Source organism: Babylonia areolata, chromosome 18 (genome assembly GCF_041734735.1).
Source record: "Babylonia areolata isolate BAREFJ2019XMU chromosome 18, ASM4173473v1, whole genome shotgun sequence".
NCBI classification, from domain to species: domain Eukaryota; kingdom Metazoa; phylum Mollusca; class Gastropoda; order Neogastropoda; family Buccinidae; genus Babylonia; species Babylonia areolata.
The window spans coordinates 48,302,065-48,325,264 of NC_134893.1; positions in this window are offsets into that span (position 1 = coordinate 48,302,065).

The window sequence follows — 23,200 nt, forward strand, 5'->3', positions numbered from 1 at the left end:
CTCTCCCCCTCCCATGGAGTTCTCTACTATCTGACTCTCTCCCCCTCACCTCAATCCCCTGTGATCCTCCACACCTCACATCTATCCCTTCCTCACCCTCCATCCTCCTCCTCCTCCTCTTTCCCTTCCTACTGACCTTCATCCTCTTCGTTTCCCTCCTCAAGCCCTACCCACCACACTTGGTGCCTTCTCTCTCTCATTCTCTACATCCCCGGGCTTTTGCCCAGCAGCCCGGTTTCCTGACCATTTCCCCTGTCCTGTGTCTCTGTGGTGCTTCTCGTTCTGTGGTCCCTAAACACACCTACACAGAGAGAGATGGTATACAAGACGACTGCTTCCATTGCACTGACCACTCTGTTACTGTGATGGACTACGGTGGCCACGTCTGTCATGTCTGTGACCGGCCTTTTCAAAGGGCAGGAATAAAGATGGTTCGTGTGTGTGTGTGTGTCTGTGTGTCTGTGTGTGTGTGTGACTCTGTATGTGTGTCTGTCTGTCTGTCAGTCTACCTTTCTCTGTCTTTGATTACTGTGGTATGTGTCCCTCTGTCTTGTATCTGTTTCCGTCTTTCTGTCTTCTCTTCGTTCTCTGCTTTTTAAGATTCTGTTCGTTCACTGCTTTCTACATTTTTTGGTGGTTGTTGTTGTTGTTGTTGTTGTTGTTGTTGTTGTTGTTGTTGTGTGTGTGTGTGTGTGTGTGTGTGTGTGTGTGTGTGTGTGTGTGTGTGTGTTTGTGTCTGTCTGTCTGTCTGTCAGTCTACCTTTCTCTGTCTTTGATTACTGTTGTATGTGTCGTGTCGTGTATCTGTTTCCGTCTTTCTGTCTTCTCTTCCTTCTCTGCTTTGCAATGGTTTTTGTGTAGGTGTGGGTGTGGGTGTGTGTGGGTGTGTGTGTGGGTGTGTGTGTGTGGGTGGGTGTGTTCAACGGAGTGGATCTGTGTATAGGAGAGGCAGGTGAGAAGCAGGGAGTGGGGGAGATAAACATAATTTCACATTGAGATGAGACTGGTGATTGGCGATATGAAAACTTCCTATTTACAGCATCACAACTGTCCTGAGTTTTCTTCTAACCTTCCCTTTTCGTCTTCTGTATTGTATTGTATTGTATTGTATTGTATTGTATTGTATTGTATTGTATTGTATTGTATTGTATTGTATTTCTCTTTTTTTATCACAACAGATTTCTCTGTGTGAAATTCGGGCTGGTCTTCCCAGGGAGAGCGCGTCGCTACACTGAGAGCGCCACCCATTTCGGGTTTTTTTGTTTGTTTTTTTCCTGTGTGCAGTTTTATTTGTTTTCCTATCGTTTTTCCTCCTCCGTTTCTTCTCCGCATCATCATCATCTATCATTTTTCTCCTCTTCCTGTTCTTCTTTTACGTCATCTTCTTCGTCTTCGTCGTATTCTTGCAGCCCTTACTTTTTAGTCTTTCTTTATTCTTCCACCTTTTTTTTTCCTGTTTTCATCTTCTCTGCCGGATGTCAGAAAGATTTGTGTAGCCACCCTGAAAATACCCCGCAATTTTGAGATGGCAGAATGATGTTTAATGTACGCATCTAGTATATTATATTTACCAAATCAGTCGTGCATACGGACATAAACACAGACGCACGCATACACGCACACACATATACACCATTAACACACGCACTTACGAACGCACTTACGCACGCACGCGCGCCCCCCCCCCCCCCCCCACACACACACACACACAGAGAACCCCTCCTTCATCACCCACACGCGTTGAGCCAATTCAGAAATGCTTCTCTTTTTCTTTAACCACCCTGCCCCCGCCCCCCTCTCCCCCCAATCAATACTTTAGCTGCAGAATGCAGGTCTATCATTAATGCTGGCCCGTTCAGTGCTGGGTTCACCACAGGGCACCAGGCCACTGCTGACGTCAGAGGATTCGGCTGTAACGGACACATCGATTGGCCCTCGCATAGTGTGCGTCACCGTGGCCCCCACATAATTCATCCCTTTGATTTGTAATAGTTTTGTACTGCTCTTCTTCGGGCTTTGAATATCATTCAAGGCTGGAGAGAGAATGAAAGTCCTTCCCTCCCCCTCCCTGGCCCCCTCCTCCCCCCGCACCCACCACTCCCCCTCTCTTTTAGAAGGAGAGTGTTCATCTCAAGTTCTCATTCCGAATCCATACCCCTTCCTGTTCGATATGGCGTCCCCCAAGGTTCCGTTTTTGGTCAATACTATTTAGTCTGTACACTCAGCCTCTGTCCGACATCATCAGTGAACATCGATGTGATTTTCACAACTTCGCAGATGACACTCAACTCACAAAAGCTTCTTTCCCCAAGTCCTTTTGCTGTCCTTTGCAAAAACACGGTGATGTGCACTGCGGCAGTGAAGGACTGGATGCCGACCAACAAGCTCAGACTCAATCACGTCATGAAAGAAGCGATACTTTTAGGCTCTAGGTGTTTAGTCATATTTTGATACCATACTTTGACCGTCTGCATTGCTGTGTTCAACTTTCAAAATTCTGTCAGAAACCTGGGTTCATATTTTGATTCAGCTAGTCCATGCATGACCATGTCAGTGACTGACGTAAAATTGCAAACTTCCGACTGAGAAAAATCCAAACTATTCGACCGTATCTGAGTGTTGAAGCAATCACTCAGCTTGTCTGTTCCTTCATCTTCATTCGCATTGACTACTTCAATTCACTATTCGCTGGTTTGTTCTCTGGTTTGGTATCACGCCTTCAGATGATCTTAAACAATGCTGTCAGAGTCATTCTCAAAAAAGTCGATGTTACCCCTCTCTTGCGTCAACTTCACTGGTTACCCATCCAGTACAGAATTCAGCTGGCTTATCGCCACTTCGATGGCTCTCTCCCATATTACCTAACTTATGTCTTTCATATTTACACTCCATCCCGTTCTCTCATGTCCTCTGGAGAAACGCTCCTACGAGTCCCCAAAGTATCTTCAAAGACATCTGGCCATAGGGCTTTTCAATATCAAGCACCTTTTGTCTGGAATTCTCTTCCTCTGGATCTCCGTCACTAACTCTGTCCTTTTTCAAAACCAAATTAAAAATCTACCTATTGAAAATGGCGTTTTGATGTCACGAAGCATAGCCTTTGTATGTCTCCTCCCACTCTCTACACTCTCCTTGTACTCCCCACCCCCACCCCCCCCGCACCCCCCAGACCCCGTATTAAAGTTTCATGTGGTGTGTGTGCTTGTGAGTGGGTGTTTAATCTGTGTGTGTGTGTGTGTGTGTGTGTGTGTGTGTGTGTGTGTGTGTGTGTAGGGTATGCTTTTTTTTTTAATTGTTAATGTAATCATTCATATTCGCAAATTGCAGTGGTATTGTGTTGGTGTACACATAATTGTTTTTCACTTCTATGTTCTCATGTATTTGTTGTGTAGAAAAATGCACTGTCCCGTATGCATTCCGGCCTCATATGAGACGCTTTGAGCCCATTATACTGGGAGTTTGCGCCATATAAATACAATGTAACATTTTATCATTTTATGCGGACAAGAGAGATCGGGGGAAAAAAGTGCGGATGGGTGGAGGAGATGGTAGAGGGGCGTGGGGGAGTGGGGCAGAAGGGGGTGGAGGGCGGAGACAAGCTCGTGGTATCATTCCTCAAGTTCCTTTACTGACATATTGTGGATCAGTCGGCTGCATGCAACGAGGCCATTAACTGGTGTATCACTGACTACCGGACACACACACACACACACACACACACACACACACACACACACACACACACACACACGCACAAACACACACACAAACAGACGCACGCACACACACACACACACACACACACACACACACACACACACACACACACACACACACACACACACATACACACACACACACACACAAAACACAAACCACACCACAGACCAGAATGGGCCGGGACGGAGAATGAGGGAACGGTTCTCAGTCAACCGTACACATGTGACAACAGTATCAATAAATGAGCGATTTGAGAGAGAGAGAGAGAGACAGAGAGAGACAGAGAGAGAGAGCCTTCTTTTCAGTTAGAAACGTTTGCGTTCCATCTCTATGCACTGGCCCAAATAATGGTTTCCGTGACAAACGTGGGTCAATCTGCCTTTACCCTGCATGCGTTTGGCCCAGTCAGTTTGTGTTCGTTGGCAGCTTGGAATCATCAACTGACGTCTCCCCAAACAAAACTGGGAAATAAGAGAGAGAGAGAGATGGAGAGAGAGAGAGAGAGAGAGAGAGAGAGAGAGAGAGAGAGAGAGGAGAGAGAGAGGGGAGAGAGAGGGGAGGAGAGAGAGAGAGAGAGAGGGAGAGAGAGGGAGAGGTGGAGAGAGAGAGAGGGAGAGAGAGAGGGAGAGGGGGAGAGACACAGAGAGAGAAAGATAGGGAGAGAGAGGGGGAGAGAGAGAGGGAGAGAGAGGGGGAGCAACAGAGAGAGACTGAGAGAGAGAGAGGGAGAGAGAGAGACAGAGAGAGAGAGAGAGCTTACTTCTCCAACCGGCCGCGCGCACGTAACAGCAGACAAAGCCCAGTCCTCTGTTGGGCTACACCTAACTGGTATCAGGTATGACTAGTATATGGAAAGATGAAAATGAACGAAGGAAACACAAGCAACAAAAAGGAAGAGAGAGAGCAAGAAAGAAGAAAAAGAGACAAAAATGGACTGAGGAAGGAACCAAAAAAACAACAACAAAAAACACATACACAAAGAAGAGAGAGAAAAAGAATTCATAGACAAATGAAGAACAAACAGCAAAACATTTTTGTTCAACAACAACAACAATCGATGGAAAGAAGAACAGATTAGAAACACACACACACACACACACACACACACACACACACACACACACACACACACACACACACAAAAGAACTGAGTGCAAAACGCGAAGATAACACAGAAAGTAGTCTTCAGCAAGATCAGTTGAGATCTTCCGCCCCAGCAATCAGCTCAACGCCAGCATCTCACAGCCAGTTCCCGTTAAGCAATTATCCCCTTCACCCGTCCCGCCCAGCTGAGCCAGCTAAAAAGATTCCTTCAAGATAAAAGAGTTCACACCGACCCCTGCCGCAGATAATTGCTTTCTCTTTTCTCGGTGACTAGTCAGTCAGATTCGCCAGCTCCAAGATTCGCTCAGTCTCCTCAGTTGGACAGATCAGCATGAAGACTCCCTGTATAACTTGCGATTCAACATTTTTAGGATGCCGTGACTCCCCCTTGGACATTGATGATAACAACTGCTGAGGTTGCCCTCAGCCCCACCCTGGAAGGCTTCAAGTCCCAAATCTGATCCCCTTCCCACCCCCACCCCCGCCCCAGCTCCCCACCCCCACCCATCCCCATCCCCCCAGCACCCCCGAAAAGCAAACTGTACCACACACAAGTGACTCAAACAACAGGCAACCCCCCCCCCCCCCGCCCCCCCCTATTGATCTACAGAATCTTCACTTTGATGAAGGCGGTAGAGAAGGGAAAGAAGAAGAACCCCTAAGGCTTCAGTGTCTTTGCCCTTGGAACTCGAGATGCACATCACACCCAAACAGACACCCATGACTCCACGCGTTCAACAACAAAACCTTCACAACACTTCACCCCCACCACTGGAAAAACTTGACCCTAAAGACGGGCACAAACCAACAGCACGTTAAACTCAACTCCGCTACCTTTTCAGGAGAACTGCATAGGAAACACGACACACTGTTAAGAGAAGCGTCCAGGATGTGACAGACCAGTCTCTCTATAACCTGCGACGTTTGCGGGTGTTTGTCCACTTCCAGTTTGGGAACTGCTGAGTTTCACGTGTGATGTCATGTCATCGCCCATGCAGATAAAGATATACATTATAGATACACATTATTGTCGTGCACAATTACTGTTTTCACCGCGTCGCTAACTAATCCCCAGGATTGTTTCATGGCGTACATCCGCACAAATTCCACTGACTGAGCAACAGAGGATAACAGCTGCTGCTTCTTGAAGTCTTCTGTGTTCGTGGGCTGCAGCTCATATATCCACTCGTTCCTAGAATCGGCTTTTGCATGTTTTCAAACCCCGATTTAGCCAGCCATACTCTGTTTTCGGGGGGTGGGGGAGTTCCTGCATTTGATAAACGTATGAAAAACGGTCCCACAAAAGGTCTTGTTCATAAAAGAGAATCACCGCTACTTCAACTATCTCCCCCAAGTTAAATCTTTGCCATTTATTTTAACTGTTGACGAACAATTGAATTTGAATCGTTGTGTTTCTTTCCTTATAATTATAGACTGCGAAATTTTCTCTATTAGTAATCATTATTTAGAAATGTACTGAATGATCCTAACCAAAAGCATCACAAATCTGATCAACTGGAAAGAGTCAGTGGGGTGAGAGAAAGAGATGGGAATGGGCGGGGGGAGTTGTGTGTGTGTGGGGGGGGGGGGGGGGGGGGGTCTGGAAACTGAATAGTTTACTAAAGTCACATCTTTTTACTCCTCTCTCCTTCAGTGCATACATGAGTGCAAACCTGGATACCGTGAAAAAGAGAGAGTGCGGAATGGAGGGGGTGGGGTGGGGGTCGCCAAGTGCTGGTGTGAGCTGTTTTCAACTGTTCACGATTTTTTTTTTTTTTTTACCCGCAAGCTCATCTCGCCCGTGGGGTGAAACGATGCGAGTTCGTGTTTCCGCAGTCAAAAGTGTCATTTTGTCAGGCTCAGTCGCGAGCAGTCTGGAGGAGAGAAACTATACAGCCTTGGTTGTCCGGCCTGGTAAGTACTTAGCTGTGTTTAAATGAAATGTTTAGTTTTGTTAATAACTTTGTAAATGAACTCATTCACCATCCCAGTACTGCTGCAAGAGAGCCTCTTACCTGTTTTTATCTGACGCAAAGGTAGTCGTGATAAATCGCCAGTTTACCTTCACTGGGTGTCCACAGGAAGGAGTATTTGAAGTTCTCATTTAAAGTTCTATAAACTAAAATGGGAAAACATTACCACCACACCTCCCCCACCCTGTTTCGGCTTCTTCGCACACCCATTTATTTACATTTTTTAAAATCAGAAGGTAGGGAATGATCTCAGAACGATAGCAAGCGTGTTGAAAACATCGGAATGGGAATATTGCTCATTGAAGAAGGAACAATGTTGGAAAGATATTCAACCCAGACCTCTCCAGCCTTTTCCCAATTGAGTAAAGAGGGCAGGGGATGGGGACAAAAAGGAGGTATATTTCCAGTATGTTTCCAGCAGCAGGAATGGCGGGGGTGGTGGAGGCAGGGGAGGAGAGGGGGCAGGGTGGAAATCATGTCCAAAAAAAAGACGAGAATAGTTCATAGTGATAGGTTTTGATAGCAGGGATGGTGGTTCCCATTCCTAGCCAAAATGGCTAAAAACAAACAAAACAAAACATTTCATTATTGATATTTGAAATCATCTCTCATTTTGTTTTCATTTTATCATTTTTGACTGGTCACGTTAATCATAGAAAACAGAATAATCTGGTTACCACAAAATGTGGTCAGTAACTTTAGTTCAAGCATTGAATGGCAGATTTCTTTGTTCACCCCTCCATCATTCCAACTGTCAAGTTTTTGTATACATTTTAGATCAGCTTTTTTTATTCTTCATTGTGATATTTAAAAAGTTTTAAAGGGTGTTGAAATCATCACAGATTATTGATAGTGGTGTAGAATTGAGAAAGACAGAAAAATCAAACTGAGCTCAGACATACATGAAACGTAAATCATTTATCAAAGATCTCTACTGATACGTTGTTGAAACATTAAAAAAAAAAAAAAAAAAAAAAAAAGACAAGAAAAAAAAAAGCTCTAGTATTTTAGTAAGACAACATGCAAGCCCACATATTATGCACGACCCACACACATAAAAATCCACACCTGCACTCTCTCTCCACCCCCCCTCCCCAACCGCTTCCCTCCCCACACACCTTAGTAGGGATGGTGTGGAGGGGGGATGCAGTAACAGGAGGGGCAGGGTGGAAGTCTTGCCCAAAAGTGTTGGTGGATATAACTGTGGTTGACATTATGCAAAATTTTAATATTAAGTCAGCTTTTCATTTTTGCAGTTTGTTGAAAGGTGTGAAAAGCGTGCCTGAAAGTGTTCCTTTTTTTTTTTTTTTTTTTCAAAATGAAAAGGTTACAAGATGATAAGAATTTTAATGATCATTTATATTTCTGTCCCCCCACCCCCCACCCCCCTTTTAAATCAATGTTTTCATTTGCTTTTATATTTAATTTTGTTGAAAAATATCAACGGCGTTATTCAATATCCTCCATGCCCCAAAAGGGATTAAAAGATGAAAAAGAAAATGTTCAGGCATTATAAAACTATTTTGAAATTTCTTTATGCCCCCCCCCCTCCCCCCGTTCATTCTAATTGTCAAGTGTTTTTTGTTTTGTTTTATGCATTTTACATTTCGATACTCTTTGTTACCACATTTCTTCTTTTTAGACGCAGTTACACAACATGCATACTTACTAAAAACGCTGAAGCAGAAGGTGACCATTTCCCCATGGAATGCTACTGATGTCATGGAGACATTCGCAATTTAGTGATGCTTGCAACCTCTGTGGGATGAATATCAAAAGCGAATGATGCCTAGACAAAACAAAGAAATATATTAGAAAATGTCAATAATGAAAGCTAACAGATGCAATGATACATGACAACTGTTACTAGAAATTTATAAAAATGATGCACTAGTTGTCAAAATGATCCAATATGCAGCACTATGTACCAATAATGTTTTAGCATAACTATTGTTTTGTAAACCCAACCATCGACTTTACTTGATATATTTTTGCTTGAATAAAACACCCCTCTCCCTTTCCCAAGATCCCAGAAAGCCCTGACACTATTCATGTTCAAATACCTTGATTGACTGTCTTAAATGTATCTGACCATTTGTATGTGGTCATGTTATTAGGGATCAAGGACGCGAACAAGGGACTTCATGAGGCCTCTGAAAAAGCTAAGTCAACCCTTCCCCCCTTCTCTCCATTCTCTGTCTGTCTCTGTCTTGTCTGTCCATGTGCGTGTGTGTGTGTGCGCGTGTGTGTCCGTCCATTTGTCTCTCTCCCTGGATGGTTGCCCTGAGTGGATGTGTGCACCGAGTTCGGCATGGTGTTGAGCTTAACCCTAACCCTCTAACCCTCACTACCAACCTAACCCTTCCTAACCCTAACACACTGCACAGTATGGATGCAGTGTGTGTGTGTGTGTGCGTGTGTGGATTGTGAAGAACAGATAAGTGTGGCGCGAATGCCCTGAGTTTCCTAGTTTTCAGGCAGCCCACTGAGGACAGCACCACGACTTGAGAAACACCGGGGCTGAGCAGGACACCGCCTGCGGGATCCAGGAACATGGGGCCACCACTACTTTAGGGTGAGGGACTGCTGTCAAAATCGGGTCTTGTGCCTTGACTAGATGTAAAGACAGACAAGACAGTAAGGCACTCCTATCAAATTCAGACTGTACTTAACCCCGGCACAGTAAATAATCCTTTTAATTACACATACTTAACCGTGACCCAACTAGTGCAGACTCCGGCAGGGGTCTGACATTCCTGCCAGATAGAAAATTTCCTTTTTGGATTGCTGTGTGCCAGGCCCAATTTTAGCTTTTTTTGGGGGTAGGTTCACCAAAGTTTTCACTGCTCATTCATTTATAGGGGTATCTCAAAGATTTTTGGCATGTTTTTTCCCTCATACCCTTGGCAATGAAGTGACAGCATTATGTTGTGATGTTTCCAATTTTTGTGTTATCCTTGGTAACGTATATTTTTTTTAAAAAAACACACACACTTTCGGAACATACACTTGCACTCCTGACCATAAAACAAACGTACTTGAAAAATGGGTTTGCTTGTACATTTACTGAGAATGAAAATACATCACTCGGTGTTAGTGCCAGTACACAAACTTGGCATGGTAACCCATGAAACAACCCTACTGGTATTACTACGTGCCAGGGCAAAATACTGCTTTCCTTGGTATGTTCACAGAACAGTTCACTGCTCATTCAGTTATTGAGATATCTCAAAGATATTTGGCATGTTTTTTCTCACATCCTTGGCTTTGATGTGACAGTACAATTATTTGATATTGGTAGAGTAAATATGGATACACATGATATTTAAAAAAAAATACACTCACTTTCAGATCATAAACACATATTACACAACATAAAATCACACAAGTACAGGAAATACTGACTTTCTTTGTACATTTACAAACTCGGAATGAAAATATGTAAGTTGCAGGTAGTGCCGGTGCACAAACATGGCATGGTAGCCCATGAAACGACCCTACTGGTATTTGTACGCACGGAAGGACTTGGCCAGGGCAAAATATATTCACTGAATAGAAATCATATTTGGCTTAGGCTTTGCAGATGACAGTAAATGTGTGGCAGGCAGTGAGCAGGAACAAATTATATAGATGCCTGTAACTTTAAAAAAAATGAAACTGGGATAAAACAATCTAAATCTTTTGTAAACAAATATTCAGGAATTTGTGACACCTTGGATTGTAAAAAGTGGAATAGAATGGTGGGAGACAACAATGCAGATGAAATTAACGATTTAGATCCAAAAAACACCAAAGCAGATCAATCAAGTTTTAGATTTTTTCAAACTGTGAATAATTATCTTGGCAAAGTAAAAGGAGTTGGATTGTTAAAAATTTATAGGTATCATTTTTGGCTTTTTTTTTAAACTGTCAAAAGCGAAATTGTGTTACTATTAAAATAAGTATCTATCATAAGTGTCAATGACAAAAAAATATATGCCCAGGGGGACAGAGGGTGCCAACGCCAGCACTGGGGAGGACGCTACCGCTGCCAGTGGGTTCCAGACAGATGGAGCCACCGACGCTGACAGGTGAGATATTCCTGTCAAAATCCGACTGTACTTAACTAGAAATCATGTGGATTTCTGGAAGTGTTAACATAGCTTTGACTGACTCACTTGAAGATCATGTCAGCAGTCAGCATTGGAAGAACCACCACCACAAACACTGGTTTTGCAGATGACCTTAAATGTCTGGCAGGCAGTGAGCAAGAACTCATCATACAAGTGTGTGTTAACTAATTTAGAAAATGAAATTTGGATAAAGCATGACCTGACTATTTTGTGAACAAATTTTTTAAAAGATTTTTTGACAACTTTGGTGGATTCTATAAAATGTAATAGAATGGTGGGAGATTACAATGTTGATGAAAATGTTAGGATTTAAATCCAAAAGAATCGAAGCAGATTAATAAGTTTTCAGATTTTTTCAAACTAAACATTTATTTTGGTAAAATAAAAGGAGTTGAATTGTTAGATAATTATAGGTGTCATTTTTGGCTCTTTTTTCCTTAAAACTGTCAAAAACTGAAAGTAAGTGCGTTTCAATAGTAAAATTATCACTCATAAATGTTACTGACGAAACAATATATGTCTAGGGGGACAGAGGATGCCTACATCGGCATCAGGAAAGACGCTGCCGATGCCAGCACCCAGGATGCCGCTTCCAGTGGGTTCCTGACAGATGGGGCCACCGACACCAACAGGTGAGGTATTCCTATCAAAATCAGACTGTACTCGACTAAAAATCGAGTGGATTTCAGTAAGTGTAACCTAGCTTTGACTGATTCACTTGAAGATCATGTCAGCAGTGGGCATTAGAACCACCGCCGCAAAGACAGGCTTTGCAGATGACCTTAAATGTTTGGCAAGCAGTGAGCAAGAACTCATCGTACAAGTGTCTGTAACTAATTTAGAAAATGAAACTGCGATCAAACATTATGTGCATCTTTTGTCAACAAATTTTGAGGATTTTGTGTAATCTTTGGTGGATTCTAAAAAATGGAATAGAATGGTGGGAGATAATAATGGAGATGGAAATGTCAAGAATTTGAATCAAAAAGTATAAAAGCAGATCAGTCGGTTTTCAGATTTTTTCAGACTACGCATATTTATTTTTGTAAAATAAAAGAAGTTGAAATGTTAGGTAATTATAGGTGTCATTTTTGGCTCTTTTCTCCTTAAAACTGTCAAAAACTGAAAGTAAGAGCGTTTAACTATTGAAATTTATCAATCATAAATGTTAGTGACGAAAAAATGTATGTCTAGGGGGACAGAGGACACCTACACCAGCATCGGGGAGGACGCTGCCGATGCCAGCACCCAGGATGCCACAGCCAGTGGGTTCCAGACAGATGGGGCCACCGACACCGACAGGTGAGATATTCCTATCAAAATTGGACTGTACTTTGACTAAAAATCATGTGGATTTCAGTAAGTGTAACACAGCTTTGATTAACTTGAGTGACTCACGAACACTCAGCGTTGGAAGAACCACCACCACAGACACAGACTTTGCAGATGACCTTAAATGTCTGGCAGGCAGTGAGCAAGAACTCATCACACAAGTGTGTGTTAACTAATTTAGAAAATGAAATTTGGATAAAGCATGACCTGAATATTTTAGGATCCAATTTTTTTAGGATTTTTTGACAACTTTGGTGGATTCTATAAAATGGAATAGAATGGTGGGAGATAATAATGGAGATGAAAATGTTAAGAAATTTGAATCAAAAAGTATCAAAGCAGATCAGTTGGTTTTCAGATTTTTTTCAAACTACGCATGTTCATTAATTTTTGTAAAATAAAAGAAGTTGAATTGATAGATATTCATAGAATATTCCTGAAACTGTCAAAAACTGAAAGTAAGTAAATTAATTATCAGTCATGAATGTTACTGACGAAAAACTATCTGTCCAGACAGAGGACGCCAATGCCAGCACCGGGGAGGATGCTGCCGATGCCAGCACCCAGGACGCCACTGCCAGTCAGTTCGAGAAAGATGGAGCCACGGACGGCGACATGTGAGATATTCCTGTCAAAGTCAGACTGTACTTAAACTAGAAATCGTGTGGATTTCAGGAAGTGTAACATAGCTTTGACTCATTTGAAGATCATGTCAGCAGTCAGCACTGGAAGAACCACCACAAAGACAGGCTTTGCAGATGACCTAAAATGTCTGGCATGCAGTGAGCAAGAACACATCATTTAAATGTCTGTAAATTACTCAAAAAATAAAACTTGGTTAAAACATCACCTGAATCTTTTGTAAACAAATTTCTAGAATTTTGTGTTACCTTTTGTGGATTCTAAAAATGGAAGAGAATGGTGGGAGATTACAATGTAGATGAAAATGTTAGGAATTTAAATCCCAAAGAATCAAAGCAGATTAATTAGTTTTCAGATTTTTTCAGACTACACATATTTATTTTTGTAAAATAAAAGAAGTTGAAATGTTAGGTAATTATAGGTGTCATTTTTGGCTCTTTTCTCCTTAAAACTGTCAAAAACTGAAAGTAAGAGCGTTTAACTATTGAAATTTATCAATCATAAATGTTAGTGACGAAAAAATGTATGTCTAGGGGGACAGAGGACGCCTACACCAGCATCGGGGAGGACGCTGCCGATGCCAGCACCCAGGATGCCACAGCCAGTGGGTTCCAGACAGATGGGGCCACCGACACCGACAGGTGAGATATTCCTATCAAAATTGGACTGTACTTTGACTAAAAATCATGTGGATTTCAGTAAGTGTAACACAGCTTTGATTAACTTGAGTGACTCACGATTAGTCAGCGTTGGAAGAACCACCACCACAAACACAGACTTTGCAGATGACCTTAAATGTCTGGCAGGCAGTGAGCAAGAACTCATCATACAAGTGTGTGTTAACTAATTTAGAAAATGAAATTTGGATAAAGCATGACCTGAATATTTTGGGATCCAATTTTTTCAGGATTTTTTGACAACTTTGGTGGATTCTATAAAATGGAATAGAATGGTGGGAGATAATAATGGAGATGAAAATGTTAAGAAATTTGAATCAAAAAGTATCAAAGCAGATCAGTCGGTTTTCGGATTTTTTTCAAACTACACATGTTCATTAATTTTTGTAAAATAAAAGAAGTTGAATTGATAGATATTCATAGAATATTCCTGAAACTGTCAAAAACTGAAAGTAAGTAAATTATCAGTCATAAATGTTACTGATGAAAAACTATATGTCCAGACAGAGGACGCCAATGCCAGCACCGGGGAGGATGCTGCCGATGCCAGCACCCAGGACGCCACTGCCAGTCAGTTTGAGAAAGATGTAGCCACCGACGGCGACATGTGAGATATTCCTGTCAAAGTCGGACTGTACTTAAACTAGAAATCATGTGGATTTCAGGAAGTGTAACATAGCTTTGACTCATTTGAAGATCATGTCAGCAGTCAGCACTGGAAGAACCACCACAAAGACAGGCTTTGCAGATGACCTAAAATGTCTGGCATGCAGTGAGCAAGAACACATCATTTAAATGTCTGTAAATTACTCAAAAAATGAAACTTGGTTAAAACATCACCTGAATCTTTTGTAAACAAATTTCTAGAATTTTGTGTTACCTTTTGTGGATTCTAAAAATGGAAGAGAATGGTGGGAGATTACAATGTAGATGAAAATGTTAGGAATTTAAATCCCAAAGAATCAAAGCAGATTAATCAGTTTTCAGATTTTTTTCAGACTACGCATATTTATTTTTGTAAAATAAAAGAAGTTGAAATGTTAGGTAATTATAGGTGTCATTTTTGGCTCTTTTCTCCTTAAAACTGTCAAAAACTGAAAGTAAGAGCGTTTAACTATTGAAATTTATCGGTCATAAATGTTAGTGACGAAAAAATGTATGTCTAGGGGGACAGAGGATGCCTACACAAGTGTCGGGGAGGACGCTGCCAATGCCAGCACCCAGGACGCCACAGCCAGTGGGTTCCAGACAGATGGGGCCACTGACACCAACAGGTGAGATACTCCTATCAAAATTAGACTGTACTTTGACTAAAAATCATGTGGATTTCAGTAAGTGTAACACAGCTTTGATTAACTTGAGTGACTCACGATTAGTCAGCGTTGGAAGAACCACCACCACAAACACAGACTTTGCAGATGACCTTAAATGTCTGGCAGGCAGTGAGCAAGAACTCATCAGACAAGTGTGTGTTAACTAATTTAGAAAATGAAATTTGGATAAAGCATGACCTGAATATTTTAGGATCCAATTTTTTTAGGATTTTTTGACAACTTTGGTGGATTCTATAAAATGGAATAGAATGGTGGGAGATAATAATGGAGATGAAAATGTTAAGAAATTTGAATCAAAAAGTATCAAAGCAGATCAGTGGGTTTTCAAATTTTTTTCATACTACGCATGTTCATTAATTTTTGTAAAATAAAAGAAGTTGAATTGATAGATATTCATAGAATATTCCTGAAACTGTCAAAAACTGAAAGTAAGTAAATTATCAGTCATAAATGTTACTGATGAAAAACTATCTGTCCAGACAGAGGACGCCAATGCCAGCACCAGGGAGGATGCTGCCGATGCCAGCACCCAGGACGCCACTGCCAGTCAGTTCGAGAAAGATGGAGCCACCGACGGCGACATGTGAGATATTCCTGTCAAAGTCAGACTATACTTAAACTAGAAATCATGTGGATTTCAGGAAGTGTAACATAGCTTTGACTCATTTGAAGATCATGTCAGCAGTCAGCACTGGAAGAACCACCACAAAGACAGGCTTTGCAGATGACCTAAAATGTCTGGCACGCAGTGAGCAAGAACACATCATTTAAATATCTGTAAATTACTTAAAAAATGAAACTTGTTAAAACATCACCTGAATCTTTTGTAAACAAATTTCTAGGATTTTGTGTTACCTTTTGTGGATTCTAAAAATGGAAGAGAATGGTGGGAGATTACAATGTAGATGAAAATGTTAGGAATTTAAATCCCAAAGAATCAAAGCAGATTAATCAGTTTTCAGATTTTTTCAGACTACCCATATTTATTTTTGTAAAATAAAAGAAGTTGAAATGTTAGGTTATTATAGGTGTCATTTTTGGCTCTTTTCTCCTTAAAACTGTCAAAAACTGAAAGTAAGAGCGTTTAACTATTGAAATTCATCGGTCATAAATGTTAGTGACGAAAAAATGTATGTCTAGGGGGACAGAGGACGCCTACACCAGCATCGGGGAGGACGCTGCCGATGCCAGCACCCAGGACGCCACAGCCAGTGGGTTCCAGACAGATGGGGCCACTGACACCAACAGGTGAGATACTCCTATCAAAATTAGACTGTACTTTGACTAAAAATCATGTGGATTTCAGTAAGTGTAACACAGCTTTGATTAACTTGAGTGACTCACGATTAGTCAGCGTTGGAAGAACCACCACCACAAACACAGACTTTGCAGATGACCTTAAATGTCTGGCAGGCAGTGAGCAAGAACTCATCGTACAAGTGTGTGTTAACTAATTTAGAAAATGAAACTGGGATAAAGCATGATCTGTATCTTTTGTAAACAAAATTTGAGGATTTTGACCCAACTTTGGCAGATTCTATATATGGAATAGAATGGTGGGAGGTTACAGAAAAGTTGAAAATGTAAAGAATTTTTGTGTAAGATTTTTTCAACCAATGGATATTTATCTTGGCAAAATAAAAGGAATTAAATTGTGAAGTAATATTGATAGGTATAATTTTTGGCAGGTTTTTCCTTGAAACTGTCAAAAACGAAATTAAGTGGGTTTAACTATTGAAATGAAGTATGTGTCATAAATGTTATTGATGAAAAAATATATCTCCAGAGGGACAGAGGTCGTCGACACAACACCGCCACTGCCAGTGGGTTCGAGACAGATGGAGCCTCCGACGCCAACAGGTGAGGCATTACTATCTAAATGAGACTATACTTTAAACCAGAAATAATGTGGATTTCAGGAAGTGTAACATAGCTTTGACTCACTTGAAAATTATATCAGTCAGCATGGGAAGAACTAGCACAGACGTAGGCTCTGCAGATGACATTAAATTTCTGGCAGGTAGCCAACAGGAACTCCTGATACAAGTGTCTGTAATCCATTAGAAAAATGAAACAACATGCATACTTACATTCTTAAAACGCTGAATCAGAAGGAAATGTCCTGATTCTGCTATGGCACTTCCTGATGATGAACAGCAAGAAATAAGTCGCCAAAATACAGAAATGGGTGCTTAGGACAGTGATACGGACATGTGAACTCCTTACTGAGCTATGTTAGTGACCAGTTCGCCATGGAATGCAACTGGTGTGATGGAGACATTTGCAATTTAGTGATGCTTGCAACCTGTGTGGGATGAAAATCAAAAGTGAATGATGTCTCTAGAGAAAACAAATATATTAGGAAATGTTAATAATGAATGCTAGCAAATGCAATGATACATGCCAACTGTTACTAGAAGACATTTATAAAAATGATGCATTAGTTGTCAAAATGATCCAATATGCAGCACTACTACCAGTAATGTTTTAGCATAAATATTGTTTTGTAAGCTCAACCATTGGCTTTATTTGATATATTTTTGCTTGAAAAAAGCCCCTCTCCCTTTCCCAAGATCCCAGAAAGCCCTGACACCATTCATGTTTAAATACTTTTGACAGTCTTAAATGTATTTGACCATTTGTATGTGGGCATGTTATCAGGGATCTGTGACATGAACAAGGGACTTCATGAGGCCTCTGAAAAAGCTAAGTCAACCCTTCCCCCCTTATCTCTCCATTCTCTCTGTCTCTCTCTGTCTTGTCTGTCCATGTGCGTGTGTGTGTGTGTGTGTGTGTGTGTGTGTGTCCGTCCATTTGTCTGTCTCTCCCTGGATGGTTGCCCTGAGTGGATGTGTGCACCGAGTTCAGCATGGTGTTGAGCTTAACACTAACCCTCTAACATTTACTAACAACCTAACCCAAACACACTGCACAGTATGGATGCAGTGTGTGTGTGTGTGTGTGTGGATTGTGAAGAACAAATAAGTGTGGCGCGAATGCCCTGAGTTTCCTAGTTTTCAGGCAGCCCACTGAGGACAGCACCACGACTTGAGAAACACCGGGGCTGAGCAGGACACCGCCTGCGGGATCCAGGAACATGGGGCCACCACTACTTTAGGGTGAGGGACTACTGTCAAAATCAGGTCTTGTGTCTTGACTAGATGTCAAGACTGACAAGACAGTAAGGCCTATCAAAATCAGACTGTACTTAACCCCTTCACTGCCACAGTAAATAAACCTTTTAATTACACATACTTAACCGTGACCCAACTAGTGCAGACTCCGGCAGGGGTCTGACATTCCTGCCAGATAAAAAATTTCCTTTTTGGATTGCTGTGTGCCAGGCCTAAGTTAGCTTTTTTGGGGGTAGGTTCACCAAAGTTTTCACTCCTCATTCATTTATAGGGGTATCCCAAATATTTTTGGCATGTTTTTTTCCCTCATACCCTTGGCAATGAATTGACAGCATTATGTTGTGATGTTTCCAATTTTTGTGTTATCCTTGGTAATGTTTTTTTTTTTTTTTAAAACAACACACTTTCGGAACATACTCACACACTCCTGACCATGAAACAACAAACATACTGGAAAAATGGGTTTTCTTGTACATTTACTGAGAATGAAAATACATCACTCGGTGTTAGTGCCAGTACACAAACTTGGCATGGTAACCCATGAAACAACCCTACTGGTATTACTACGTGCCAGGGCAAAATACTGCTTTCCTTGGTATGTTCACAGAACAGTTCACTGCTCATTCAGTTATTGAGATATCTCAAAGATATTTGGCATGTTTTTTCTCACATCCTTGGCTTTGATGTGACAGTACAATTATTTGATATTGGTAGAGTAAATATGGATACACATGATATTTTAAAGAAACCCACTCACTTTCAGATCATAAACACATATTACACAACATAAAATCATACAAGTACAGGAAATACTGGCTTTCTTTGTACATTTGCAAACTCGGAATGAAAATATGTAAGTTGCAGGTAGTGCCAGTGCACAAACATGGCATGGTAGCCCATGAAACGACCCTACTGGTATTTGTATGCACGGAAGGACTTGGCCAGGGCAAAATATATTCACTGAATAGAAATCATATTAGGTTTAGGCTTTGCAGATGACAGTAAATGTGTGGCAGGCAGTGAGCAGGAACTCATTATATAGATGCCTGTAACTTTAAAAAAAAATGAAACTGGGATAAAACAATCTAAATCTTTTGTAAACAAATATTCAGGAATTTGTGGCATCTTGGATTGTAAAAAGTGGAATAGAATGGTGGGAGACAACAGTGCAGATGAAATTAACAATTTAGATCCAAAAAACACCAAAGCAGATCAATCAATTTTTAGATTTTTTCAAACTGTGAATAATTGTTTCTCTTGGCAAAGTAAAAGGAGTTCTATTGTTAAAAATTTATAGGTATCATTTTTGGCTCTTTTTTTTTTTTTTTTTTTTTTTTTTGAAACTGTCAAAAGCGAAATTGTGTTACTATTAAAATAAGTATCTATCATAAGTGTCAATGACAAAAAAATATATGTCCAGGGGGACAGAGGGTGCCAACGTCAGCACTGGGGAGGACGCTACTGCTACCAGTGGGTTCCAGACAGATGGAACAGGTGAGATATTCCTGTCAAAATCAGACTGTACTTAACTAGAAATCATGTGGATTTCTGGAAGTGTAACATAGCTTTGGCTGACTCACTTGAAGATCATGTCAGCAGTCAGCATTGGAAGAACCACCACCACAAACACTAGCTTTGCAGATGACCTTAAATGTCTGGCAGGTAGTGAGCAAGAACTCATCATACAAGTGTGTGTTAACTAATTTAGAAAATGAAATTTGAATAAAGCATGACCTGAATATTTTGTCAATAAATTTTTTTTAGGATTTTTTGACAACTTTGGTGGATTCTATAAAATGGAATAGAATGGTGGGAGATAATAATGGAGATGAAAATCTTAAGAATTTGAATCAAAAAGTATCAAAGCAGATCAGTTGGTTTTCAGATTTTTTTCAAACTATGCATGTTCATTAATTTTTGTAAAATAAAAGAAGTTGAATTGATAGATATTCATAGAATATTCCTGAAACTGTCAAAAACTGAAAGTAAGTAAATTATCAGTCGTAAATGTTACTGATGAAAAACTATATGTCCAGACAGAGGACGCCAATGCCAGCACCGGGGAGGATGCTGCCGATGCCAGCACCCAGGACGCCACTGCCAGTCAGTTCGAGAAAGATGAAGCCACCGACGGCGACATGTGAGATATTCCTATCAAAGTCAGACTGTACTTAAACTAGAAATCATGTGGATTTCAGGAAGTGTAACATAGCTTTGATTGACTCATTTGAAGATCATGTCAGCAGTCAGCATTGGAAGAACCACCACAAAGACAGGCTTTGCAGATGACCTAAAATGTCTGGCACGCAGTGAGCAAGAACACATTTAAATATTTGTAACTTAAAAAATGAAACTTGGTTAAAACATCACCTGAATCTTTTGTAAACAGATTTCTAGGATTTTGTGTTATCTTTTGTGGATTCTAAAAATGGAAGAGAATGGTGGGAGATTACAATGTAGATGAAAATGTTAGGAATTTAAATCCCAAAGAATCAAAGCAGATTAATCAGTTTTCAGATTTTTTCAAACTAGTTACACATATTTATTTTGGTAAAATAAAAGGAGTTGAATTGTTAGATAATTATAGGTGTCATTTTTGGCTCTTTTTTCCTTAAAACTGTCAAAAACTGAAAGTAAGTGCGTTTAAATAGTAAAATTATCACTCATAAATGTTAGTGACGAAACAATATATGTCTAGGGGGACAGAGGATGCCTACATCGGCATCAGGGAAGACGCTGCCGATGCCAGCGCCCAGGATGCCGCTTCCAGTGGGTTCCTGACAGATGGGGCCACCGACACCAACAGGTGAGGTATTCCTATCTTCTTCTTCTGCATTCACTCATATGCACACGAGTGGGCTTTTACGTGTATGACCGTTTTTACCCCGCCATGTAGGCAGCCATACTCCGTTTTCAGGGGTGTGCATGCTGGGTATGTTCTTGTTTCCATAACCCACCGAACGCTGACATGGATTACAGGATCTTTAACGTGCGTATTTGATCTGCTTGCATATACACACGAAGGGGGTTCAGGCACTAGCAGGTCTGCACATATGTTCACCTGGGAGATCGTAAAAATCTCCACCCTTTACCCACCAGGCGCCGTCACCGTGATTCGAACACAGGACCCTCAGATTGACAGTCCAACGCTTTAACCACTCGGCTATTGCGCCCGTCGGTATTCCTATCAAAATCAGACTGTACTCGACTAAAAATTGAGTGGATTTCAGTAAGTGTAACCTAGCTTTGACTGATTCACTTGAAGATCATGTCAGCAGTGGGCATTAGAAGAACCACCGCCGCAAAGACAGGCTTTGCAGATGACCTTAAATGTTTGGCAAGCAGTGAGCAAGAATTCATTCGTACAAGTGTCTGTAACTAATTTAGAAAATGAAACTTCGATCAAGCATTATGTGCATCTTTCGTCAACAAATTTTGAGGATTTTGTGTAATCTTTGGTGGATTCTAAAAAATGGAATAGAATAGTGGGAGATAATAATGGAGATGAAAATGTTAAGAATTTGAATCAAAAAGTATCAAAGCAGATCAGTCGGTTTTCAGATTTTTTCAAACTACGCATATTTATTTTTGTAAAATAAAAGAAGTTGAAATGTTAGGTAATTATAGGTGTCATTTTTGGCTCTTTTCTCCTTAAAACTGTCAAAAACTGAAAGTAAGAGCGTTTAACTATTGAAATTTATCGGTCATAAATGTTAGTGACGAAAAAATGTATGTCTAGGGGGACAGAGGACGCCTACACCAGCATCGGGGAGGACGCTGCCGATGCCAGCACCCAGGACGCCACAGCCAGTGGGTTCCAGACAGATGGGGCCACCGACACCGACAGGTGAGATATTCCTATCAAAATTGGACTGTACTTTGACTAAAAATCATGTGGATTTCAGTAAGTGTAACATAGATTTGATTAACTTAAGTGACTCACGAGCAGTCAGCATTGGAAGAACCACCACCACAGACACAGACTTTGCAGATGACCTTAAATGTCTGGCAGGCAGTGAGCAAGAACTCATCATACAAGTGTGTGTTAACTAATTTAGAAAATGAAATTTGGATAAAGCATGACCTGAATATTTTGGGATCCAATTTTTTTAGGATTTTTTGACAACTTTGGTGGATTCTATAAAATGGAATAGAATGGTGGGAGATAATAATGGAGATGAAAATGTTAAGAAATTTGAATCAAAAAGTATCAAAGCAGATCAGTGGGTTTTCGAATTTTTTTCAAACTACGCATGTTCATTAATTTTTGTAAAATAAAAGAAGTTGAATTGATAGATATTCATAGAATATTCCTGAAACTGTCAAAAACTGAAAGTAAGTAAATTAATTATCAGTCATAAATGTTACTGATGAAAAACTATATGTCCAGACAGAGGACGCCGATGCCAGCACCCAGGATGCCACTGCCAGTCAGTTCGAGAAAGATGGAGCCACGGACGGCGACATGTGAGATATTCCTGTCAAAGTCAGACTGTACTTAAACTAGAAATCGTGTGGATTTCAGGAAGTGTAACATAGCTTTGACTCATTTGAAGATCATGTCAGCAGTCAGCACTGGAAGAACCACCACAAAGACAGGCTTTGCAGATGACCTAAAATGTCTGGCACGCAGTGAGCAAGAACACATCATTTAAATATCTGTAAATTACTTAAAAAATGAAACTTGGTTAAAACGTCACCTGAATCTTTTGTAAACAAATTTCTAGGATTTTGTGTTACCTTTTGTGGATTCTAAAAATGGAAGAGAATGGTGGGAGATTACAATGTAGATGAAAATGTTAGGAATTTAAATCCCAAAGAATCAAAGCAGATTAATCAGTTTTCAGATTTTTTCAGACTACCCATATTTATTTTTGTAAAATAAAAGAAGTTGAAATGTTAGGTAATTATAGGTGTCATTTTTGGCTCTTTTCTCCTTAAAACTGTCAAAAACTGAAAGTAAGAGCGTTTAACTATTGAAATTTATCAATCATAAATGTTAGTGACGAAAAAATGTATGTCTAGGGGGACAGAGGACGCCTACACCAGCATCGGGGAGGACGCTGCCGATGCCAGCACCCAGGACGCCACAGCCAGTGGGTTCCAGACAGATGGGGCCACCAACACCGACAGGTGAGATATTCCTATCAAAATTGGACTGTACTTTGACGA